We start from the raw sequence: 22,274 nt of genomic DNA on the forward strand, positions 1-22,274 counted from the left end.
TCTTACTTGACATGTCTCCAAAGACAAGGGAAGTAAAAGCAAAAATGAACTATTGAGACCTCATCCAGATAAAAAGCTTCTGCACAGCGAAGGAAACAATCAGCAAAACTAAAAGGCAACTGACAGAATGGGAGAACATATTTACAAATGACATGTCAGATAAAGAGTTAGTATCCACAATCTATAAGGAACTTAACCAAACTCAGCACCCAAAAAAACAAATAATTCAGTGAAGAAATGGGCAGAAGACATGAATAGACACTTTTCCATAATAGACACCCAGATGCCAAATAGATACATGAAAAGATGCTCAATATTGCTCACCATCAGGGAAATACAAATTAAAATCACAATGAGATACCACTTCACACTGCTCAGAATAGCTAAAATTAACAACTTGCAGATCAACAGATGCTGGTGAGGATGTGGAGAAAAGGAAACCCTATGGCACTGTTGGTGGGAATGCAAACTGGCATAGGCACCCTGGAAAACAGTATGGAGGTTCTTCAAAAAATTAAAAGTAGAGCTACCCTATGACCCAGCAATTGCACTACTAGGAATTTATCCTAAGGATACAAAAATGCTGATTCCAAGGGACACATGCACCCCAGTGGTTATAGCAGTGCTATCAACAATAGCCAAATTATGGAGAGAGCCCCAATGTCCATCAACTGATGAATCAATTGAGAAGATGTGGTGTGTGTGTGTGTGTGTATGTGTGTGTGTGTATATATATATATATATATATATATACACACATACACATATATGCAATGGAATACTTCCCAGTGATGGAAAAAGAATTAACTCTTGCCATTTGCACAATGGAATTGGAGGAATAATTAGCGAAATAAGTCAGTCAGAGAAAGACAGAGATCACATGATTTCACTTACGTGTGGAATTTGAGAAACTGAACAGATGAACATGGGGAAGGGAAGGAAAAATAAGATAAATACAGAGAGGGAAGCAAAACGTAAGAGACTCTTAAATACAGAGAACAAACTGAGAGTTGATGGGGGGGGTTAATGGGTGATGGGCATTAAGGAGGGCACTTCTGGGGATGAGCACTAGGTGTATATGTAAGTGATGACTCACTAGGTTCCACTTTGGAAGCCAAGACTACACTGTATGTTAACTAACTTGAGAATTTAAAAAAAAAAAAAAAGGCACCTGTGGCTCAGTTGGTTAAGCATCTGACTTCGGCTCAGGTCTTGATCTCACAGTTCATGGGTTCGAGTCCTGCATCAGGCTTTGCACTGACAGTGTGGAACCTACTTGGGATTCTCTCTCTCCCCATCTCTCTCTGCCCCCCCCCCCCGCCACTCATGCTTTCTCTCTCTCTCAAAATAAATAAATAAATTTATTTAAAAAAACAACAAAGTTCCTTAAAATAAAAATAATACATATGAAAAAATAAACATTATTTAAAAAAATTAAAATAAAATATTTTTTAAAAAGAAAATAAAATGGAGTAAAAACAGAATTGGGACCTGGGCAGGCAGTTTTACCAAAGGTAGGAGTCTACATATGAATGCAATGGTCACAAAGAAAACAAAATAACAATCAACAAAAACAAAGACCAGTTCCCTCCCTAACTTCTCAGGTTTTTGAATGATAACTAAATGACTGAATAAATCTATAGTATCAAAGCCTTCAGGATACAAAACAGTATACAGATAAACAGAGAAGGAAGTCAAGAAGAATCTACCTATATATTGTTAAGCAAATAGTAATTCTTTATAAATCTGCCCTTATATGAAGATGACTCATCTAGAAGAAAACCCCAGGCAAAAATTTTGTCATTAAAAGGTATGAAATAAAGACAGTAGGTAAAAGATTAATGAAAAAGACATATACCAGGAAACAAGAATGAAAGACTGCTTTCTACACCCAGGAAAGTTTCTCTCTGTAAAGTAAGTTATAAAATGAAATAAAAAGAGAATGAATCAAAATTTGTGAATTTAGTTCAACTCTAGTCAAAACTCACGGGATTATTTTCTGTCACTTGACAAAAATGGTCAAAACATACCTGAGAAAAGCAACTAACATAAGAATTCTGAAATAAGTGCGCAAAGATGAGAGGTCTGTCCTAAGAAATATCGAAACTTAGGGCGCCTGGGTGGCTCAGTTGGTTAAGCGTCCAACTCTTGGTTTCGGCTCGGGTCACGATCTCACATTTGGTGGGTTCAAGCCCCCTGTTGGGCTCTGTGCTGACAGTGCAGACCCTGCTTGGAATTCTCTCTCTCTGTCCCTCATGCACTCTCTAGCTCTCTCTCAAAATAAGTTAATAATCTTAAAAAAACATAAATACCAAAACTTATACAGCTAACAATTAAAATTAAGGTATTGAGGAAGAAGTAAGAATATGAAAGAAACCCTTCTGCCTCCATGAGCAGTGCCATGGCAATTGGCAAGAACAAGCACCTTACAAAAGGCAGCAAAAAAGGAGCCAAGAAAAAAGTGGTTGCTCCATCTTCTAAGAAAGATTGGTATGATGTGAAAGCACCAGCTATGTTCGATAAAGTAATATTGAAAACACACTAATTACAAAAGCTCAAGGAACCAAAATTGCATCTGATGGCCTTGAGTGTCATGTTTATGAATTAAGCCTTGCTTACCTGCAGAATGATGAAGGTACATTTAGAACTGAGGATGTTCAGGGCAAAAACTGCCTAATTTCCATGGCATGGATCTTACCTATAAAAAAATGTGTTCCATGGTCAAAATATGGCATTACATGACTGAAGGTCATGTTTTGATGTCAATACTCCCAAAAGTTATTTTGTCTGTTTTGTGTTGGTTTTACTAAAAAATGCAACAATCAGATTCACAAGACTTTTTATGCTCAGCACCAACAAATTTGGAAAAAGATGATGGAAATCATGACCTAAGAGGTGCATACAGGTGAACTGAAAGAAATAGTCATGGTCAATAACTCGATTCCAGACAGCATTGGTGTTAGGATGTCCTTGGAACCACAGTAGAGGGGACGGCCATCTTGCCAGCTCAACCCAATGAAAAGCCCCTAGTAGCTGCCAGAACGAATTGGAGGTCAACCAATCACCGAGCGACAGCACGACCTGACGCGGAAAAAGGCCCACCCGGACCTAAACCCTGAACCGCTGCAGCTTAAAAACCCCACCCCACCACACCTGGGGGCGACTTCCCTGACTCTTCTCTCTCTCCCTGAGTCACAAAACCTCGCCCAAGACCTTAGTTCCCAAATAAAGCCTTTGATTGCTAAAACTTTTTAGCCTCTGACTACTATCTTTACCCTGCCTTGCGCCTGACCCTAACAATTGGAAAAGACATAGAAAAGGCTTGCCAGGAGCACCATGGTGGCTCAGTCAGTTGAACATCTGATTCTAGGTTTTGACTCAGGTCATAATCACGCAGTTTGTGGGATCGAGCCCCGCGTCCAGCTCTGCACTGACAGCACAGACCCTGCTTGGGATTCTCTCTCTCTCTGCCCCTCCCCACTCACAATCAGGCTCACTCTCTCTCTCAAAATAAATAAACATTAAAAAAAAGGAAAGAAAAGGCTTGTCAGTCTATTTATCTGCTCCATGATGTCCTTGTTAGAGAAGTAAAAATGCTAAAGAAGCCTAAGTTTGAATTGGGAAAGCTGATGGCACTTCATTGTGAAGGTAGTACCTCTGGAAAAGCTACTGTTTATAAGACTGGTGCTACAGTTGACCATGTTGATAAACATGAGCCATCACTCCAAGAATTCAAAATTTAGACATTTAATGGTGAGAAATAAGAAATCTTATTTGCGATGTTTAAAAACAGAAGAATATGAAAGACATAATTCAAAGAATACAAAATGAGTCCTAATGAGTTTAATATATATTTTATTTTTTATCTATTTAATTTTAGAGAGAGTGCGTGTGTGTGCACACGCAGGCAATCAGGGGAGGGGCAGAGGGAGAGACAGAATCCCAGGCAGGCTCCACCTTCAGCATGGAGCCCAATGTGGGGCTCGATCCCATGACCCTGGGATCATGATCCCAGCCAAAATCAAGAATCGGACACTCAACCAACTGAGCAACCCAGGCACCCCAAATATATGTATATATATTATATATATTTTATGTTTGTTTATTTCTTTATGAGAAAGCGAGCAAGTGGGCAAGGAGCAGAGAGAGAGGGAGACAGAGAATCCCAAGCACTTTCTGTACTGTCAGCACACAGCCCAATATGGGGCTTCAACTCACGAACCATGAGATCATAAACTGGCTCAAAATCAAGAGTCAGACAGGGGCACCTGGGTGGCGCAGTCGGTTAAGCGTCCGACTTCAGCCAGGTCACGATCTCGCGGTCCGTGAGTTGGAGCCCCGCGTCAGGCTCTGGGCTGATGGCTCAGAGCCTGGAGCCTGTTTCCGATTCTGTGTCTCCCTCTCTCTCTGCCCCTCCCCCGTTCATGCTCTGTCTCTCTCTGTCCTAAAAATGAATAAACGTTGAAAAAAAAAAAATTAAAAAAAAAAAAATCAAGAGTCAGACATTCAACCAACTGAGCCACCCCAGTGCTATGCCCTTAATATGTATTTTTAAAGTGATATTTCAAATTAGTGAAAAAAGGAACAAGCATTCAATAAATAATATTGGGATAATGGGCTAAAAATCTGGGAGAAAAATTAAATGATCTATAACTCACAATTCTAGATTTCCAAATCAGACCAAAAAAGACATTTTAAAATATCAGCAGGAATATTTTTATCACCTTAACACAGAGAATGGCCTCCTTCTAGAGGTGGCATCTGTGTCAAACACTGCTCATTATCCCTCAATGTCCATTCTCTTATTTCTAGCTGGAGGATAGAATCATACAAAAACCCAGATTTAGCTGGGAACCTCCCCCTCAGCTAGCAGTTTCATTCCCCAATGCTCTCTTGCAATGTTGTGACAAAGTTATAAACAAGCACATATGAACAAAGTCACATGTGCAACTTCCCAGTTATATTCTTTAAACAGGTCTACCTTCCACTTCTTTCTCCCTTCCTGATGCTGGAAGAAAGTGACAACTAATACCATCGCCTTGGATTCACAGATGGAATTCACACAGTAGGAGTGTCAAAGCCATTCTTGGACCACTCCCTATTAAACTGTTACATGGAAGAAAAATAAAGTTTTATCTCATTTAAGCCACTGCAGCCTTGGTCTCTTTGTTCTAGCAGGTTGGCCTGTATTCTAATACCAAAGCTATAAACCATACAGGAAAAGAAAGAGATCGTAGCACTTACAAAATAAAATTTTTTCACATGGAAAATGTATATAGTTAAATGTATACAAAATTATTCACACAAGGTTAAAAAGTAAAGAACAAATTGTTAAAAATATATTTTCAACATATGTGGTAAAAGTTTCATTCCTATGAATAAATAAAAAAAGGACACGCACCCAAAAGAAAAGTAGACAAAATATATGTGTGGACAATTCCAGAGAAAATACATACCCAAAAAAACAGCCCTATTATTTACCTCTAATACTTTACCTAATAAATACAAATCTAAGTAAGATACAACTTTTTCCTTATTAGATTGGTAAGGATTAAAAGTATCAGGAAAAGGGAACTCTCATACAAATCAGTGCAAGTTTTGTACAGGAATAATCTACCAAAATTGATAAAATTTAATGTACATACTCTTTGATCCAATAACTATTTTCTAAGAAACTGGTCACACTCACACACACACACACACACACACAAACATATTTCTCAACAATTTCTGTAATAGTAAAAAACGAGAAGCTTCCATTTCCTGAAATAAGAGGTTGGTTAAACAAATTAGAGTATATCCACAAAACAGAATATTCTGCTGCCATTAAAATGATATAGTTTGATATGTTATGATACAGAAATATTCATGACATATAGTTGAATGAAAAACAGGTTCCCAAAATAAAATGCTCAGTAGGATATTTGTATATACTGGTACAGGAATAAGTGTAATAATTTACACCAACACATTTACTAATTATCTCTGGATGGTGAGATTTCTGTATTACCTGAACTTTTTTTTTTAAACAAAGAACATAAGATACTCTTAAATATAGAAGGAAAAAAGCCATTTTCACTTATAAACAAAAATACAGAAGTAATGACATATCAATATGTCAATTTCTACAGAGAAATCACCCATGAGAATTGAAAAATTCCCACAAAGAATTTAGCAATGAACAATTGTTAGTGATCTTCCTCAAGAAGAACAGTTTCACTGGAGTGATGGGAGTAAAAGACATACTGTAATAGAGTGGGTTAGCAACAATTAATTTCAAGTTTTCCTGCATCTCTATCCCTAAACCCTTCCAAACTCTAGGAACTACTATTACAACTCAACAGGATTTCAAGATTCCTCAGGACTATTATCACGGACCACAAAGTCTAAGTCTACACATCCATCTATGCATCCATTTACTCAGTCAAAATTAACCACTCCTTTCTCTGGCATTCTGCAATACTTAGCATATCTATTTATGGATATTTATGGTTATTATTTATGTGTCTATATAAATAGTGTATTGTTTATATTTCTATAATGTCCATCATGTTATATGGTCTTTGCTATCAATCATAGAGTCATTCATGTCTGTTTCTTATGAGTCTTTTTTTCCAAAGTTTATTTAAGAGAGAGAGAGAGAGAGCACACATGTGTGCACGCAGGGGAGGGGTAGAGAGAGAGGGAAAGAATCCCAAGCAGGCTTTGCACTGACAAAAGCTCAAACTCATGAACTGCAACATCATGACCTGAGCCGAGATCAAGAGTCAGACACTTAACCAAGGAGCCACCCAGGTGCCCCTGTTTCTCAAGACTCATAAGCATAGTATCTTTCATAGAGCCTAGGAACCAGCTAACTACCTACAACTCTGAATTTAGTGACAAAGTGATTTAGAGTCACTAAATCAGTGATTCTAAATCACTGATAAGTCAGAACCACTTCTAAAACAAAAAGAACAAGTTCAGAAAGTGAATTCAAAAGAACTAAGCAAAGAATGACTACGTTTTCTATTGGTTATTAGTTTCTACTTCAAGACTATCTGCACACAGGTAATCAACTTCCATGATTGGCTGTCAGCATTTCAGTCTTTTGTGTATTCCTAAGAATTCAATTAATAGTATGCATGCGTGATTTGGCAATGAAGTTAAAAAACTAACAATGAGTGAATGATCACTGGAATATGGGTTAGTTACCTATCTATTCTTAAAACTTGAGACTAAGCAAACTACCAAAACCCCTCTGATACTGACTTCATGATGTTTTACATAGACTATCGTTGTATAAAGCTCCTGAACCACCAGCATTGATCTTCATGAGAAAGTTCTGAACGGTTATATTATATTTCCAGAAATTATAAACTGCCTTCCTTCTTGAAGCCTGCCTAAACCAATTTCTGAGAAATTTCGTTCAGCTACAAAGCTATATAATTATTGCCAAATTAATCTTAACAAATTTACACATTTCTGCCATTTTGTCATTTCTATCCTATACTGTTACATGAGACCTTTGAACTAAATAGCATCTTAGTTCAGATTCTAAAAATCTACATGTTTATAATTTGATGCAATACTATTTAAGTTTTCACCTGCATTTATTAATTCAGCATAGAATTCCAGAAGGACACTGGACTCAGGAAGAACACCTATGTTCTTGTTCAGTATATGAGTACCTATTAGCTATGAAATAAAAGGAGTGATCACAATAAAACCTAAAGAAAATGCAGTAGAAAACAAATTTAAATTATTCAAGAGGAGACAGAATAAAATAAAAATGGAAACAAAAAAAAACATAAGTAAATTTAATTCAGGGGCACCTGCATGGCTAGGTCGGTTGAGCATCTGACTCTTGACTTTGGCCCAGGTCATGATCCGGGAGTCATGGGATTGAGCCTGGCATCAGACTCCACGCTGAGCATGGAACCTGTTTAAGAATCTCTCTCCCTCTGCCCCTCTTCCCTTTTCCCCTCACCTTTCTCTCAAAAATAAAAAACTCAGTTCAATAGGCATTTTACCAAGTGCTTTTCATATTCTAGGCACGAAGTTATGTGTTAAGAATATAAAGGTAAATAGGGGTCTCTGGGTGGCTCAGTTGGTTGAATGTCCAACTCTTGATTCTGGCTCAAGTCATAATCCCAGGATTGTGGGACTGAGCCTGTGTCCAGCTCTATGCTGAGTGTGGAGCCTGCCTAAGATTCTCTCTCTCTCTCTCTCTCTCTCTCTCTTTCTCTTCCTCTGCCCCTCTCCCCCACTCATGTTCTAAAATTAAAAAAAAATAATATAAAGGTACATATGGGGCACCTGGGTGGCTCAGTTGGTTGTGTCCAACTCTTGGTTTCAGCTCAGGTCATGATTTCACAAATGGTAGAATCAAGCTCCTTGTCAGTGCAGAGCCTGCTTGAAATTCATTCTCTCTCTCTCTCTCTCTCTCTCTCTCTCTCTCTCTGCTGCTCCCCAACTTGTGGTGTTTCTGTCACTCTCAAAATAAATAAAAAACTTTAAAAAAGAATACAAATAGAATGAAGTATTAATTAACTTGGTAATGCTTAATAAGTCTTCAGCCAAAAAGAAGCAAGGACCCAAAAGCCCCAAATGAGATAAATAAAATTGCTGTTTAGAGTTGAACCACAGCATTTGCCACTAATTAATTTATAAATCTATGTCTAAGGTTCCTAATCTGTATAATGAGGAATGCAGACTCAAGATCCTTCACTTCTAAAATTCTAAGACTCAAAACCACGTTAACAGAATAGAAATTGGGACAGTAGATCCAAATCTACAAAAAGTATAAAAAGATGATTATGAAACCCTTATAGTGAACCAGTATGTACTTAAGGTATCAAAATTTCAAAAGAAAAAAATATTATAATATGGATATGTAATATGTATTTTAGATACAAAAGCTTCAAAAATACATCCAGATCTAGGAAAATAATCTCTACATCTTCCTTCATTCATAGGAATTGTTTTTAGACCATATAAAGTTAGGAGGACACTAAGCTAAATCTACAAATGGCAGCCTAAAATGCTAGGACCAAAACTTACAAACATTAGCAAAATATTTTTCCTTTAAGATCTAGAAGCTTACTAAATTCCTGAAAAACAAATAGCTTCAAATTATTACCAATTCATAAATTAAATTATAATCATGAAATATATTCAGAATCTCAAGTAAACCTGGCTGACCTTACTGAGAGTACAGAAAATATGGATTTGAATCCTGCATTTACCATACACTAGCTCTGTCATCTTGGGCAAGTTATTTAACCACATCTCAGTTTCCTCAAGTGTGAAACAGAACAGATATAGAACCTACCTCAAAGAATTCTTGTGAGGATGAAATAAATATATGCCAAGTCCTAATAGTATAATACAAATATAAGTAAAAGATGCTAACAGATAATATACAGAAAAAATAAAAGCGGCCACTTTAAGAGGCACCTGGCTGGCTCAGTCAGTAGAACAGGGGACACTTGATCTCTGAGTCGTGAGTTCAAGCCCCACATTGGGTGTAGAGTTCACTTATAAAAAAAAAGTGTCCATTACATGCAAATATATTAAATCTGACTAATAATCAAAGAAATACAAATTTGAACAATCTTGAGTCATCATTATGGACCAACCAGATCATCAAAGGGTAAAAAAAAAAAAAAGCTTTTTGTTTGGTTTTTAATTTTTTTTAATGTTTATTTATTTTTGAGAGAGAGACAGAGCATGAGTTGGGGAGGGGCAGAAAGAGAGAGAGACACAGAATATGAAGCAGGCTCCAGGCTCTGAGCTGTCAGCACAGAGCCCAATGCGGAACTTGAACCCACAAACCCATGAGATCATGACCTGAGCCAAAGTCAGACACTTTAACTGACTAAGCCACCCAGACACCCCCACAAAAAGTATTTTGTTTTGTTTTTTTTTGAAGGTGTAGCAGCAAGTATGCTCTCATACAATTTTAGAGAGAGTATAAATTGTTACCATTGTCTGGAAAGTAGTTTGGTAACAATCACCAAAATTGTGATCCAGCCATTTGTCTTTTAGGAATTACACTATAAAAATAACCACAAGAGCATAAAGCCAAATCTACAAAATGTTTAAGAGGGAACTCCTCATAATTTGGAAAATTTTGAAGCCATTCAAAATATCTATTAATGAAGACACTTCTCTAAAGAAGACATCCAGATGGCCAACAGGCACATGAAAGGATGCTCAACGTCGTCCTCATCAGGGAAATACAAATCAAAACCACACTGAGATATCACCTCATTCCAGTCAGAGTGGCTAAAATAAACAAATCAGGAGACTATAGATGCTGGAGAGGATGTGGAGAAATGGGAACCCTCTCGCACTGTTGGTGGGAATGCAAACTGGTGCAGCCACTCTGGAAAACAGTATGGAGGTTCCTCAAAAAAATAAAAATAGATCTACCCTATGACCCAGGAATAGCACTGCTAGGAATTTATCCAAGGGATACAGGAGTACTGATGCACAGGGGCACATGTACCCCAATGTTTATAGCAGCACTTTCAACAATAGCCAAATTATGGAAAGAGCCTAAATGTCCATCAACTGATGAATGGATAAGGAAGATGTGGTTTATATATACAATGGAATACTACTTGGCAATGAGAAAGAATGACATATGGCCTTTTGTAGCAATGTGGATGGAACTGGAGAGTGTTATGCTAAGTGAAATAAGTCATACAAAGAAAGACAGATACCATATGTTTTCACTCTTATGTGGATCCTGAGAAACATGGGGGAGGAGGAGGGGGAAAAAAAGTTACAGAGAGGGAAGAAGGCAAACCATAAGAGACTCTTAAAAAGTGAGAATAAACTGAGGGTTGATGGGGGGTAGGAGGGAGGGGGAAATGGGTGATGGGCACTGAGGAGGGCACCTGTTGGGATGAGCACTGGGTATTGTATGGAAACCAATTTGACAATAAATTTCATATTAATAAATAAATAAATAAATGTCTATTAATGAGCATTAATGCAATTTGGGTATATCCATAAAGTGACTTTGTAGTCATTAAGAAGTGATTTATATTCTCTATATTGATAAGAAGCAAAGTGCTCCACAACATACTTTCTTGAGTAAAAGAGAAAATTACAAGCCAACAGAGTATGACCTTATATTTATAAATGTGTTATGTATTCTTATAGAGAAGAAAGTTCAATATTATAGTGTTAAAGTGCTTACCTCCAGATAGGATTTTAAGTGACTTAACTACCTTACATAAATTCTTCATGTATTACTTAAACTTTCTATATGAGTATTCATTACCTTTATCATCAGAAAAAAATCTATTTTCATTATTCAAATAATTTTATAAACAATTACTGAAAGAGGAACATAAATTCCTCCTCCAATGATTGTTTTCACCGCACGAAAGAACTGATCCAAACAAACATTATTACATAAGGAAAAGAAAACATACTCTGAATGTACCCTAAGATTAGAGGAACCTGACAACTCAAGGAAAGGAAAAGTAAGACAGACCAATTATGGCAAAAAGATTCAACACTATCTATATCATAAAACATATCCAACATTATGACTACAGTCTTCTTATATACTACAAGAAATAAAACTAGGAACCTGAATGAGGAAGAGAAAGGCAAAAGAAAGAGCTAAGAAATTTACTAGGCACAACCAAACTTAACACTGCTTTTCAAGTGACTCTTACTTTTCAAGTAATTTAAAGAATTATTCAAACATGAGAAAGGAACTAGTCCATTTATGTCAGAGGACTTTAAGTTATTTAAGAAAACCTGTATCAAACTGATCGATATCTAACCTGTCTTCACTTGTCACTAATTATCTACTAAGATATCCCATGCTGATATAAAGAAAAACCTAAGGACATACAAATGTTAACTTTTCCTAGTATCAATACATGAAAACTATTTTTTCCCTTACAAAAAATTCTAGTGCTTAACTTTCCTATTTGAATTCAGGAAAAAGTACTAAATGATGATTAAATTTAAAGCATCAGGAGCAACACGGAACAACAGTCAAGAAACTGAGGGTATGGTTCCAATTTTCCATTTACTCAGTCTCAATTTCATTATAAGTAAAATGAGAAGATTGACGAGAGCTCCAAATATATTTAATGGAGCATCAGTGATATGACAGGCTCTTTGAAAGAATTGCATGCTCCATGAAACTAAAGGTTCTATTGGTGAAGTAAGTTCAGGAAATTCTGCACACCACTTACCTCTCTGAAGAATCATAATGCACTGTACTGCAGAAAAGAAAGTATGTAACTTTGTATAACCACCATTTCTCGTAATTAGAGACAAACTAAATGTCTGTCAATAGAGGAATAATTAATTATACAGCATAGTGTGATCTTTATAAAGAAGACATTCTATATACTGATATAGTAGATTTCTGTGACACAAGATTAAAAAGATAAACTACAGAATAATACATATATATGCTAGATTTTTTAGTTCTTGTATATACGTAGTCACATGCATACAAAAAGTTCTGAAAGAATACACAGCAAACTTTTTTGTTTTTATTTTTTTAGAGAGAGAAAGAGAGAGCACAGGAGTGGAGGACAGAGAAAGAAAGCACATAAGCGCGAGGGGGAGAGAGGGAGAGGGAGAGGGAGAGGGAGAGGGAGAGAGGGAGAGGGAGAGAGGGAGAGAGGGAGAGAGGGAGAGAGGGAGAGAGGGAGAGAGGGAGAGAGGGAGAGAGGGAGAGAGAGAGAGAGAGAGAGAGAATCCCAAACAGGCTCCATGCTGCAGGGCTCAATCCCACAACTGTGGGACCATGACCAGAGTCAAAATCAAGAGTTGGGTGCTCAACCAACTGAGCCACCCAGGCACCACCCCACACAGCAAAGTTTTTAAGAGTGATCCTGGAAATGGCAATTGGCAGGGTGAAGGGGAATACATTTCACAGATTTAACTTTTTCCAGTACAAACATACCTTTCTAAAATAAAACAAGTAGCCAAGAAAAAAATACAGATGCACTAGAGTAGTTCACACTATTTAAAGTGGATCTTTTCAAAACGGAGATATATTGGCTCTTTTGTAAATATTAAACTTCATGCCTTTTTTTATAACATGATGCATCTCTAGGTCACTGAATTAAAGATTTACTAGGATATTCACTGAGACCTTGCCTTTAAAAATACAAGTTAGAAAACTTAAATGCTTGTAATACTGAGTATCAACCCAATAAAATTTTTCAGTGTTATCTATTTTATGACTTGCCTGCATGATTTCATACGAGTTTTGAAAGTTAACAAAATAATGTATATAATTATGCAGAACACATAACAACCAAAAATGTACCTATAACATAAAGAAAAAAATCCAATGTGTAATTCTGTTATGATTATACCTGTGTAAAGTGAGAAGTATATTCTTTTAATAACTGAACATATGTAATACAACAATGTGTGCTAAACACTGAAGAAATAGACACAGAAATTGCAGCACTGGCCTCTCAGGAAGCTTTAGTCAAGTGGAATAAAGACGAGTAAATCAATAGTAATCATACAATGAGATTCATGTATTCCCCCCCCCCACACACACACACAAAACATATTCAGGGCACACCATATGCCAAATGCTGTCTAGATGCTATTTTTTGGTAGAAAGAAAAACAAAAATAATTCTGGTTTCTTCAGGAAAGAAAACTACAATAAAAATATCTGAAAGCCTTAAGTGCCAAAGGAAAAAATACAGCAAAAAAGGGATAGGGAATGCAGGGTGGAGAGTTTGCAATGTGGGTTAGGGTGTTAAAGAAAAGAATCATGTGGAAGAATACTTTGAAGCAATTGTTTGAAAGAGCTGAGAACAACCCATATGGTTATATGAAGGAATAGCAAATGCAAATGTTTTTCTTTTTTTTTTTTAAGTTTATTTATTTATTTTGAGAGAAATAGACAATGCAAGTGGGGGAGGGGAAGAGAGAGAGGGAGAGAGAGAGAACCCCAACTAGGCTCTACACTGTCAGCACAGAGCCTGACACAGGGCTTGAACTCACAAAACTGTGAGATTGTGACCTGAGCCAAAACCATGAGGCAGACACTTAACTGACTGAGCCACCCAGAAGCTCCATAAATGCAAATGTTTTACCTATTACCTATACAAGAAGTACCAAGGGGGCTAATGTAGTTAGGCCCAGAGTATACTATACAGAGTATATGTAGTAAGAAGTGACATGAGGCCCTGTAAGGAAGATCAGGTTGGGCCTTGTAGGCCACTGCAAAAACTCTGGTTATATGTATGGGTTCGTTGATTGGTTAGTTGCTTTTACAGATTTTATTTTTTAGAGCAGTTTTAGGTTCGCAGCAGAACTCATGGGTTGGTACAGAGATTTCCTTGGCCCCAAACATGCATACCTATTATCAACATAGTCAAAGTGGTACATTTGTTACAACCTAAGAACACGCAAAGTCCAGTTTACATTAGGGATTGCTGTTGGTATATACATCGTATGGGTTTGGACAAATATATAATGACATGTGTCTACCAATATAAAATCATACAGAGTAGTTTCACTGCCTTAAAAACCTTTTGTGCTGCACCTAATTCATTCCTCCCATTCTTCTAACCTCTAGCAAACACTGATCTTTTTACTATCTCCAGTTTTGCCTCTTCCAAAATGTCATGTATTTGGAATCATACAGTCTGCAGCCTCTTCAGATTGGCTTCTTTCACTCAGTAATAAGCAATTAAGGTTCCATATATATCTTTCCATTGCTTGATAACTCACTTCTTTGTAATACTGAATAACAGTCCATTTCTGGATGTACCACAGTTTATTTATTCATTCACCTGCTAGAGGACATCTGCATTGCTTTCAGGTCTTGGCAATCATGAACGAAACTTCAGGCTTTTTTGTGGACATAAGTTTTCAACAAATTTGGGTAAATGCCAAGGAGAGTGATTGCTAAAATGTATGGTAAGAATATGGTTAATTTTGTAAGAAACTGTGAAACTGTATTCCAAAGTGGCTGTACCATTTTGCATTCCCACCAGCAATCAATGAGAGTTTCTGTTGCTTCAAATTCTCTCCATAATTTGATGTTGTCTGTGTTTAGATTTTGGACAATTTAATAGGTGTGTAGTAGTATATCATTGTTGATTCAGATTGCATTTCCCTGATGACATATGATGTAGGCATTTTAATGTGTTTATTTGCCACCATGATTTCTTTGGTGAGCTTCAAGATCTTTGGGCTCTTTTAAAATTAGGTTGTTTAGGGGCACCTGTGTGGCTCAGTTGGTTAAGTGTCTGACATTGGCTCAGGTCACAGTATCATGATTTGTGAGTTTGAGCCCTGCATCAGGCTCTGTGCTAATCGCACAAAGCCTGCTTTGGATTCTCTGTCTCCCTCTCTCTGTGCCCTGCTCGCATACTCTCTCTCTCAAAAATAAACATTTGAAAAAAAATAAAATAAAATTAGGTTGTTTTCTTATTGTTGAGGTTTTTTATTTTGTTTTGTTTTTTGTTTTTATTTATTTATTTATTTATTTATTTTATGTTTTTTTTTTTTTTTGAGAGAGAGAGAGAGAGAGAGAGAGAGAGCAAGCCAGGAAGGGGCAGAGAGAGAGAGAGAGGGAAGAGGAAAATCCCAAGCAGGGTCTGTGCCATCAGTGCAGAGGCCGACATGGGACTCAAACTCATTTCTTTTCTTTTTTCTTATAAGTTTATTTCTTTGAGAGAGAGACCAAGGAGGGGCAGAGAAAAAGAGAGAGAGAGAGAGAGAGAGAGAGGAAGGGAGAAAGAATACCAAGCAGGCTTTGCACTGACAATACAGAACCTGATGTAGGGCATGAACCCACAAACCTATGAGATCATGACCTGAGTAGAAATCAAGAGTCAGATGCTTAACTGACTGAGCCACTCAGGTGCCCGAGTTCTGCCTTCTAATTTTTAGGTATGTAATTCATTTTAGGTTAATTTTTGTAAAGGATGTAAAGTCAGTGTCTAGATTCATTTTTGCATGTGGATGTCCAGTTATTACAGCACCATTTTCTGAAAAGACTATCTTTGCGTCATTTTATTACTGCCTTGCTTTGTCAAACATCAATTGCTTATGCTGATGTAGATCTATTTCTGGGTTTTCCAATCTGTTCCACTGATCTGTCTATTCTTGTGCCAATACCATACTGCCTTGATTACTGTAGGTTTATTATACGTATTAAAGTTGGGTAATGTCAGTCCTCCAACTTTAACACTGAGAATCTTAAGTTTGAGATGCCTCATAAACATGAAGGCATAAGTGCCAAGAAAGCAGTTGGTATGAGAGTTTCAGTTTAGGGGGGAAAAAACTCCAGGTTTATAAATTTATTCCATTAAGAAAAAAGAAAATGACCTTCTTAAACTCTTCCAAAAAAATAGAAGAGGAGGAGGAAACACTCCCAAATTCATCTTATGAGGCCAGCATCACCCTGATAACAAAATCAAACAAGGACACTAGAAGAAATGAAAATTATAGGCCAATATATCTGACGAACAGAGATGCAAAAATCCTCAACACAATAACAAACCAAAATCAACCCAGCAATTGCACTACTAGCTATTTATCCAAGGGATACAGGTGTGTTGTTTTGAAGGGGCATATGCACCCCAATGTTTATAGCAGCACTATCAACAAAAGCCGAAGTATGGAAAGAGCCCAAATGTCCATCAATGGATGAATGGATAAGAAGGTGTGGTGTATACAAACACACACACACACACACACACACACACACACACACACACACACACAAAGGGAGTATTACTTAGCAATCAAAAAGAACGAAATCTTGCCATTTGCAACTACGTGGATGGAACTGAAGGGTATTATGCTAAGTGAAATTAGTTAGAGAAAGACAAAAATCCTATGACTTGCAGTCATATGAGGACTTTAAGAGACAAAACAGATGAACATAAGGGAAGGGAAACAAAAATAATACAAAAACAGGGAGGGGAACAAAACAGAAGAGACTCATAAATATGGAGAACAAACAGAGGGTTACAGGAGGGGTTGTGGGAGGGGGGGGATGGGCTAAATGGGTAAGGGGCACTAAGGAATCTACTCCTGAAAGCATTATTGCACTATATGCTAACTAATTTGGATGTAAATTTAAAAAAATAAATAAAATTAATAAAAATAAATAAGCAAATAAACTTAAAAAATAACAAACCAAAATAAACAATATATTAAAAGGATCATACACAATGATCAAGTGGGATGTATCCCTGGGATACATGGATGCTGCAATATTCACATATCAATCACATAATACACCACATTAATACAATGAAGGATACAAATCATGATTCTCTTAATAGATATAGAAAAAGCATTTGACAAAATTCAACATCCATTTTTGATTAAAAAAATCTCAACAAAATGGGTATAAAGGGAATGTACCTCAACATAATAAAGGCCATATCTGACAATCCCACAGCAAACATCATTCTCAATGGTGAAAGCTAAAACTTTTTCCTCTAAGATCAGAAACAAGGCAAAAGAAAAAAAAAAAAAAAAAGAAACAAGGCAAAAGAGAGACAAGTATGACCATTCTCCTCACTTCTATTCAACATAGTTTGAAAACTCTAGCCAGAGCAATTAGGCAAGAAAAAGAAATAATAGGCATCCAAATAGGAAATGGAAAAGTAAACCTGTCTCTATTTGCTGATGACAAGATATTATAAATAGAAAACACTAAAGACTGCACCAAAAAACTACTAGAAGTAATAAATAAATTTAGTAAAGTTGCAGGATTCAAAATCAATATACAAAAGCTGTTGAATTTCTATTCACAAATAACAAACTATCACAAAAAGAAATTAAGAAAAGAATCCCATTTACAACTACATAAAAGAGAAAAAAAAAAAAAGCCAAGGAACTTAGCCAAAGAGGTGAAAGACCTGTACACTAAAAACTGTAAGACACTGGAGAAGACACAAATAAATGGAAGAAATATTCCATAGTTATGGATTGGAGGAATTAATATTGTTAAAATGTTCTATGCTACTTAAAGCAACCTGCAGTTCAATGAAATCCCTATTTAAATTCCCATAGCATTTTTCACAGAAATGGAACAAACAGATCCTAAAATACATATGGAACTACAAAAGACTCCAAATAGCCAAAACAATCTTGAGAAAGAAGAACAAAGCTGGAGGCATCACACTTCCTGGTTTCAAACTGTATTACAAAACTATAGAAATCAAAACAGTAGAATATTGACATTAAAAACAAACCAAGACACGCAGATCAATGGTACAGAATAGAAAGCCCAGAAATAAATTCATGCATATATGGCCAACTAATTTATGACAAAGGAAGCAAGAATATACAATGGGGAAAGGACAATCTCTTCAAAAAATGGTATGGGGAAAACTGGATGGCTACATGCAAAAGAAAGTAATTGGATCACTATCTTACAACATATACAAAAATCACCTCAAAATGGATTAAAGACTTGAACATAAGACCTAAAACCACAAAAGTGCTAGAAGAAAACAAAGGTGGTAAGCTCCTTGAGATTGACTTTAACAATCATTTTTTAGATTTGACACCAAAATCAAAGGCAACAGGTGCAAAAGTAAACACATAGAACTAAATCAAACTAATAAGCTTCTATACAGAAAAGGAAACCATCATTAAAAAAAAAAAAAAAAAGAGGGGGCACCTGGGTGGCTCAGTCAGTTGAGCCTTTGGCTCTTGGTTTCAGCTCAGGCTGTGATCTCACAGTTCGTCCATGCTGACAGAGCGGAGACTGCTTGGGACCCTCTCTCTCCCTCTCTCTCTGCCCCTCCCCCATCCACACTCTCTCTCAAAATAAATAAATAAACTTTAAAAAAAAATGAAACGGCAACCTACTGCGTGGGAGAAAATATTTACAAATCATATATCTGGTAAGAAGTTAACATCCAAAATATAGGAAGAACTACAACTCAATAGTAAAAAAAAAAAAAAAAAAAAAAAAAAAAAAAAAATCTAATTAAAAAATGGGCAGAGGATCTGAGTATTTTTTTCAAAAAGATATGCAGATAGCCAACAGGTGTCTCAACATCAAGGATCATCAGAATGATGCAAATCAAAACCAAAATGAAGTACACCTCACATCTGTTAGAATGGCCATTATCAGGGGGCATCCGGGTGGCTCAGTTGGTTAAGCGGCCGACTTTGGCTCTGGTCATGATCTCGTGGTCCCTGAATTCAAGCCCTACCTACGTCAGGTTCTGTGCTGACAGCTCAGAGCCTGGCGCCTGCTTTGGATTCTGTGTTTCCCTCTCTCTCTGCCCCTCCCCCACTCACACTGGGTCTCTGTCTCTGTCTCTCTCTCTCTCTCTCAAAAATAAACAAACATAAAAAAAAAAAAAAAAAAAAAAAAAAAAAAAAGGAGCAGCGCCTGGGTGGCTCAGTCTGTTAAGCCTCCAACTACGGCTCAGGTCATGATCTCACAGTTCACGGGTTAGAGCCCCGCGTCCTCGGGCTCTGTGCTTCCAACTCAGAGCCTGGAGCTTGCTTCGGATTCTGTGTCTCCCTCTCTCCCTGCCCCTCCCCGACTCATGCTTTGTCGCTCTCTCCTTCAAAAAAAAAAAAAAAAAAAAAAAAAATTTAAAAAATGGCTATTATCCAAAAAATCCAAGAAATAACAAGTATTGACAAGGATGAACAGAAAATGGAACGCTCGTGTACTGTTGGTTAACAATTTAAATTGATGCAAGGCGCCTGGGTGGCCTTGTTACAGCCTGGCTCTTGATTTCAGCTCAGGTCATGACCTCAGGGTTTTGTGAGTTTGAGCCCTGTGTGGGATTAGTGCTGATACCAGGGAGCCTGCTTAACATTCTCCCTCTTTCTCTGCCCCTTCCCTGCTCGAGTGCTGTCTCTCTCAAAATAAATAAATAAACTTTACAAAAAAAAAAAAAAAAAGTAAATTGGTGCAGCCACTATGGAAACCAGTATGGAGCTTCCTCAAAGAATGAAAAATTGAGCTACCATGTGGTCTAGCAATTCCAGTTCTGGGTATTCATTAGAAGACAGTAAAAAATACTAACTCAAAAAGATATATGCACCCCCATGTTCACAGCAGCATTACTTACAATAGTCAAGAAGCAACCAAAGTATGTACCGATGGATGAATGGACAAAGAAAATGTTCGTATGTACAAGGAAATATTACTCCACCATAAAACAGAAATACTGCCATTTGTGACAAAGTGGATGGACCTCAAGGGCATTATGCTAAGTGAAATAAGTCAGAGAAAGACAAATATGGTATCATCTCACTGACATGTAGAATCTTAAAAACAAACAAATAACCCCACAAGCTGATAGAACAGATTGATGGTTGCCAGTGGCAGGAGGGGAATAGGTGACATGGGTAAGGAAGTCAAAAGTTGCAAACTTGCAGTTACAAAATAAGTAAGTCATGAGATGTAATACAGCGTGGTGACTATAGATAGTAAATTATATTGCATATTTGAAAGTTGCTAGGGGAATATATCTTAAAAGTTTTTATCACAAGAAAAAACATTTTGTAACTATGTACGGTGATAGATGTTAACCAGACTTAACGGGGTAATTATTTCACATCATACATAAGTATCATTAAACTAATATAACATTATACATCAATTATATTTCAATAGGAAAACTCCCCTCAAAAAATGGAATAAGCAACTTTGGGAGTCATTAGCATTTCAATGCTATCTAAATCCAAGGATTGAATTATTTCACCAAGAAAGTGATTACAGTGAAAGAACAGAAGTTGTGCAAGGAGTGAGGCCTGGGGCATGGGTGGAGAGATGAAGAGAAACCAGCAAAGAAAGGGAAAACAGAAAACTAGGAGGAAAAACAAAATAAGAAAATTGTGGAAGGCAAAAGAAAAAGAACATTTAAAGGAGGATAGAGTGACAAACTTTGTTAAATCCTACAAGTCTTGTTAAAAAGTGAGAACTGAGAACTGACTGAAGTCACAGAAGTCATCACGAACACTGGCAATAACAGTTTTGTGGAGCTGATGTGAAGCAAAAGCATGACTAAGGCCAGAATAAGGAAGAATGGCAGGAGAGCATTATAGGTAGCAAATTCAAGAGAGCTGAGTGACAAGCAGAGAATTTATGTAAATAATGAAAGAAATGAAAAGAAGTATCTTTTTTCCCTAGTATGTTGTAGTAATAATCCAAGAAGGGGAAACATGATGATTCAAGAGGGAGACAGGTGAGTAATATGAAGCAACTATACGAAAACAAGAGGGATTATGGGGGAGCGGAAAGGCAAGTGTACCTACCTCTGGGCAGATCTCTTTGAGATACGTCTCAAAGATTATTTGATTTGATGATGGATTGCGTAATAAATACTAGGTACATGGAACAAACAAGCTTTGCAAAAGCAAAAATCTTACCGGCAACTATTTCTTTCTCTTTCTAGTTGGCCGTATTTTTGCTCCCACTATTTGATTTGCATACCTAGGAAATCTTGTTTGTTCTGAATTGTATTAGGCTAGTAATATTTGATACTGTATTTATGTTATTTCATTAATTACAACATAAAACAATGAAATGAGTGCAAAAAAAGGTTATTTCCCTGAAAATTGAATGCTTCTGAAAAACTTGATAAAAATATTTGTTTTCTTAAAGTTACTGTTAATTAGACAAGGTAAGATAAGCATATATACTGACAGAAAACATCATAAATATATATAGGGACTGTGCACCCAGAAAGCTTTGTAAGAATGTAAGTTCTTGGTGCAGCCACTCTAGGGAACAGTATGGAGTTTCCTCAAAAAACTAAAAATAGACCTACCCTACAATCCAGCAATTGCACTCTTAGGTATTTACCCAAAGAACACAAAAAATACAGATACAAAGGGGTACATGCACCCCAATGTTTACAGCAGCATTACCAACAGTAGCCAAACTATGGAGAGAGCCCAAATATCCATCAACTGATGAATAAAGAGATGGTATACAAATACAATGGAATATTACTCAGTGATCATAAAGAATGAAATCTTGCCATTCATAACGACATGCCATTCATAACAACATTATGTTAAGTAAAATAAATCAGAGAAAGCCAAAGACCATATGATTTCACTCCTATGGGGAATGTGAGAAACAAAACAAATGGACATATGGGAAGAGGGAAGAAAAACAGGAGAGAGGGAAACAAACCACAAAAAATAAAAGAGAACAAACTGAGGGTTGATAGAGTGAGGTAGGTGGGTGGGAGATGGGCTAGATGGGTAATGGGTATGAAGGAGGGCACTTGTGATGAGCACTGGGTGTTAAATGTAAGTGATGAATCA

At 36.8% G+C, this 22,274-nt stretch overlaps 1 protein-coding gene and 1 pseudogene across 6 annotated transcripts in view; one reads left to right on the plus strand and one right to left on the minus strand.

Annotated features, from left to right (window-relative positions):
- The window catches only part of BAZ2B (bromodomain adjacent to zinc finger domain 2B), a 500,560-nt gene that overhangs the window by 331,873 nt on the left and 146,413 nt on the right, over positions 1-22,274 (minus strand). Inside the window, exon 4 of one of the 6 annotated variants that reach the window (XM_045034827.1) lies at positions 2,620-2,698. The exons of the other annotated variants lie outside the window; for them this stretch is intronic. The gene's annotated coding sequence lies outside the window, so the exon portion shown is untranslated. The remainder of the gene's footprint in view (positions 1-2,619; positions 2,699-22,274) is intronic. 6 annotated transcript variants of the gene reach the window in all.
- On the plus strand, positions 2,402-3,743 carry LOC101095842 (annotated as a pseudogene).

The sequence above is a fragment of the Felis catus genome, chromosome C1, assembly GCF_018350175.1.
Source record: "Felis catus isolate Fca126 chromosome C1, F.catus_Fca126_mat1.0, whole genome shotgun sequence".
In the NCBI taxonomy this organism is placed as follows: domain Eukaryota; kingdom Metazoa; phylum Chordata; class Mammalia; order Carnivora; family Felidae; genus Felis; species Felis catus.